The sequence below is a fragment of the Lipotes vexillifer genome, unplaced genomic scaffold (assembly GCF_000442215.2).
Source record: "Lipotes vexillifer unplaced genomic scaffold, Lipotes_vexillifer_v1.1 scaffold5, whole genome shotgun sequence".
NCBI classification, from domain to species: Eukaryota; Metazoa; Chordata; class Mammalia; order Artiodactyla; family Lipotidae; genus Lipotes; species Lipotes vexillifer.
In genome coordinates, this window is record NW_006788592.1 from 8,389 (window position 1) to 13,698 (window position 5,310).

Genomic DNA, 5,310 nt, shown 5'->3' on the forward strand with positions numbered 1-5,310 from the left:
CCCGAGTCCCCTGCATCGGCAGGCGGACTCTCAACCACTGCGCCACCAGGGAAGCCCAAGATTTAGGCATTTTAATTATGACTTACATCAAATACCTCAGATTGCATTATATACTTTTCATAGAGTACGCAAATGTACTTATCATTGTTCTTTGACTTAAAAGATTCTCTGGGTACAAAGATTTCCTGGTGGCTGGGAAACTGCCATAATGCACACTGATGAAAGTGCACTGAGGAAGTACAGAGACCATCCTGCAGTCTGCAGCTTTCATCACTGGAGCTCCATTTGTGCATGTGTCTGCCTCTTCACAGGTGGGAAGGTTATATCATATTTGCCCAAGGTAAGCCCTTAGAGTTAATGTTACCTTTTTCAGCCAAATCTGAGCCACTTAAAATAATCACTTGGAGCACAGTACGATCACCCCCTAGTGGAAACTTGCAAATGATATCAGCACCAAGAAGCTAAAGGGCAGAAGAGCAGATGGACTGCCACCTTTTCAATTGTTGTTGTTTTTCCTATTGTTTTCCTTGTTTTTCCTGAAGAAAACTATAATTTGTTGCACAAATACTATGTGCCTGGCTTTCCAAATGACATTATCTGATTTATATCTCATAACAGCTCTGCAAGGAAGATATAATTATCCCCAGTTTTTCGACAAGAAGTGGTTAGGTATCTCACTCAAAGTCATGTCGAGGCCCAGATTCAAACCTAGGTCAGTAGTATTTTCCTGCTATATCAATAGTTCCTCCTTGGGGAACAATTCCCAGCATTTTCTTCATAGAGGAGTTGTCAAATACAATAGAACTAGTACCTTAAAAATATATTATAAAACAACAAGGACCTACTGTATAGCACAGGGAACTGTATTCAAAATCTTGTAATAATCTATAATGCAAAAGAATCTGAAAAAGAATATATGTGTGTGTGTGTGTGTGTGTGTGTGTGTGTGTGTGTGTTGCTGTACACCTGAAACATTGTAAATCAACTATACTTCAATAAAAAATAGTAATAGGAAAATAAAAAATGTTTATAGAAACCATTTCTAGTACATTGCTGGGCTTTTTAAAGTTCTGGGTTAGTATTAGATAGAACTTTTACTAATTCATTTTATTTACTTCTGTCTGCCACCAGCTGTAGCTACAGTATAAAAGCCAGTCACTTAGAGTTCGAGGTATAACTCTGGAATATGGTGCTAGATGGCCTTTTTCCTCAAACAGCTTGGGATAATCTCTGGAAAGCTACAGATTGAGAAATGCAGTGTCATAGAGGGTTAAGTAGTTGGACTTAGCTACTTAGTAGTTATGTGATTTGTGGTAGGTTATGTTGACTTTCACCCCCAGATTTTTTAAAATTAATTTTTATTGGTGTATAGTTGATTTACAATGTTGTGTTAGTTTCTGCTGTATAGCAAAGTGAATCAGTTATACATACACATATATCTACTCTTTCTTAGATTCTATTCCCATATAGGTCATTACAGAGTACTGAGTAGAGTTCCCTGTGCTATACACTAGGCTCTAATCAGTTATCTATTTTATATATATAGTAATGTGTATATGTCAATCCCAATATCCCAGTTTATCCCTCTACCCCCTTTTTCCCCTTGGTAATCATAAGTTTGTTTTCTACATCTGTGACTCTATTTCTGTTTTGTAAATAGGTTCATTTGTACCATTTATTTTTTAGATTCCACATATAAGCATTATCATATATTTGTCTTTCTCTGTCTGGCTTAGTTCACGCAGTATGATTATCTCTAGGTCTATCCATGTCATTGCAAATGGCATTATTTCGTTCTTTTTTATGGCTGAGTAATATTCTATTGTATATATGTACCACATCTTCTTTATCCATTCCTCTGTTGATGGACATTTAGGTTGCTTCCATGTCCTGGCTATTGCAAATAGTGCTGAAATGAACATTGGAGTACATGTATCTTTTCGAATTATGGTTTTCTCCGGATATATGCCCAGGAGTGGGATTGCTGGATCATATGGTGTTCTATTTTTAGTTTTTTAAGACACCTCTATACTGTTCTCCATAGTGGCTGTACCAATTTACATTCCCACCAATAGTGTAGGAGAGGGCTTCCCTGGTGGCGCAGTGGTTGAGAGTCCGCCTGCCGATGCAGGGGACACGGGTTCGTGCCCCGGTCCGGGAAGATCCCACATGCTGCAGAGCGGCTGGGACCGTGAGCCATGGCCGCTGAGCCTCCACGTCCAGAGCCTGTGCTTCGCAACGGGAGAGGCCACAACAGTGAGAGGCCCACATACCAAAAAAAAAAAAAAAAAAATAGTGTAGGAGGGTTCCATTTTCTCCGCACCCTCTTCATCGTTTATTGTTTGTAGATTTTTTGATGATGGCCATTCTGACTGGTGTGAGATGATACCTCGTTGTAGTTTTGATTTTCATTTCTCTGATAATTAGTGATGTTGAGCACCTTTTCATGTTCCTCTTGGCCATCTGTATGTCTTTTTTGGAGAAATGTCTATTTAGATCTTCGGCCCATTTTTTGATTGGGTTGTTTGGTTTTTTTGATATTGAGCTGCATGAGCATTTTGTATTTTGGATATTAACCCCTTGTCAGTCGCACCCCCAGTTTTGCTAGTTGTAAAATGGAGATAACAGTAGCAATCTTGTGGGGATCATTATAGTGAGAATTAAATGTTAAGTCCTTAGTACAGAGGCCACCACATAATATATACTCCAAATATGATCATTAATTTCACTCATAGTTATTATTAATTTTTTGATCAGTACCATAGCCCAAGGAATGCTCAATTCATTGTAATTACAATTCATATTATTACCCATCATTGTATACTCACACATCACCTAGCAGATGAGAAGTGCTACTTGACTCTCCATTACTTGGTATATGATTTTGTGGTGGTTTGGATGTTGTATAGTTAAGGAATTATTATACTGATGAGCTTGAAAATGGCCAGAGCATTGTCTGTCGTAGGGATTAGGATCACATCTGAACAGTGAGCTCATTTGTTATGTCAATCACTCAGTAAGGCTGGTATTCCAGTGAATGACAGAAAGGAACAAAATGAAAAGTTTCTCCTGGATGAAATGTACTAGCTCAGCAGGAGACAGCTTCATTATGATGAGCAGTAAGATAGCATGCACACATGGAGGCACTGTGCTTAGAGATCAAAGGAAGCTGCTAAAGGTATATTTGAGGTGGGTTGGATCCTTTTGGGCAAGAGCAGAGTTTCCCAATATGCATTCTGCAGCCTTCTTGTCTTATGTGGGTTAAGTTTCCATGGTCAAGTAAGAATGGGAAATATACCATGTTATATTCCTTTCCCACATTAGGAAGGCACAATGCATATTAGACATTTAAGGCTCTAAAAGTACTGTAGGAATCAACCCTTCTTCTATTTGTGCCTGATCATGAGTGATTTCCTCATTTTCCCCATGAAAATGTGTTTTTTTTGTTGTTTTTTTTGCTGTACGCGGGCCTCTCACTGTTGTGGCCTCTGCCGTTGCGGAGCACAGGCTCTGGATGCGCAGGCTCAGTGGCCATGGCTCACGGGCCCAGCCACTCCGCGGCATGTGGGATCTTCCTGGACCGGGGCACGAACCCGTGTCCCGTGCATCGGCAGGCGGACTCTCAACCACTGTGCCACCAAGGAAGCCCTGAAAATGTTTTTAAAAGATTTGGGGGAGCATACATATGTAAAATTTGGAGATGAGTAAAATAATAACATGTCTACTTATAATATTTAATTTATAAATTTAGATGACATAGGTATTCATAACAACATATTACAGAAAAATATTTATTCAGAAATATTGCCTTTGCGAACTCAAATTTTATGAGTTTTTTTTTTCTGCCCACACAGAAGAACCCCCAAGGGAAAGTAAGGGCCTGGGGATACAGACTTGGCCCCTCTTATTCTGTCAACTCTCTCTCCTTGGGGTCTCAGCACTGACTACCCACTGCAATCTCCCTGGAGGCTTAAAAACTACATGATGCCACCTGAAAACATTTACGTCAGAATCTCTGGGACTGGATCCCAGGCATTAGTGATTTGCAGTCTTCCTTAGGGCTGAAAGGGTTAAAACCTCTAAAAGGTCATCCCCTTATGTCATCCTTCTGAAAATTTGAAGAGTAGTGACCTATTGGAAGGAGTTGCGTCTGAACTGAGAAAGCATCTGTATAATGTGCAATGTTTCTTTAAGTACCTCCTCCCCACCACCAGGTCACTCCTAATATCCCTATTACAGACTTAGACACACAAAGCCCTGGCATAGCCCCAGTGAAGAAGCTGCATGCTTCCGATTGGATGGGATATTATTGGTAATGGGCAGTCTCATTTCTGAATTGAATTTGAGTGCTGGGAAATCATATTGGCTAACATTTCAGTCCTTTGTTTGCATTTGTATATTTAACAACAAATGCTTGCTCTTGGGGCTACACAGTTCTCATCTCTTTCCATTTCCCCTCACCGGGGCAAGGTTCCTCTATGTATTATTTCCCCTGATGGGAAAGAGAATCTGCAGTGACCCTTCTTCTTAGCCATAGGCTGCCTCCTCGTGAACTGTAAAGACGGTAAAAGAGAGAGTAGGAAGTAAAGCCTAGAATCCTTCTCCTATGGAGGTGGCCTGTTCAGAAGGCAGTCAATTTTAGAGATAAAAACCGAGAATACCCAGTGGGGAGCAATAATAATAATACCTTACAAATGTAGGATGTGTCATAACTTTTAAAACACTTGGGCATTCATCACTTTTCCTTTGAACATTTCAAAGAGATTGATGGGACAAATATCAGTAGCCTCATTTTAGGACGAAGAAACAACAGAGACACTGTGAAGATGAATCAGTTCCCCATGAGAACAAGAACAAGAACAGAGGTAGGACTAGTACCTGGATCTTCAGGTAGTACTCACCTTGAGCAGCTTTAAAGATCATATGGTAAACCAGTGGTCCTCAGATCTGGCTACTCAGTAGAACAGCCTGGGAAGATTATAAAATAATACAATTACCCCAACTCACCAATGGGACTCTAACTCAAAAGACCTGGAGCTCAGGGAATCTGTAATTTAAATTAATTTCCCTGTAGTTATTCTCAATTCTGAATAAACTTTAGAATTACCTGGAGGTCTTAAAAAAAAAATCCCCTTGTCCAGATTGTACCCCAGATCAATTAAATCAGAATTTCTAGTGTTGGCACCCAGGCATCAGGGTTTGTAAATATCCCCAAATGATTTCAATGTGCAACCAAGCCTGGGAAACAGTACTCTGGACCAGAATTCTACAAGCTCTTTTTTCCTGAATTTCATCACAGCAAGTAGGGAA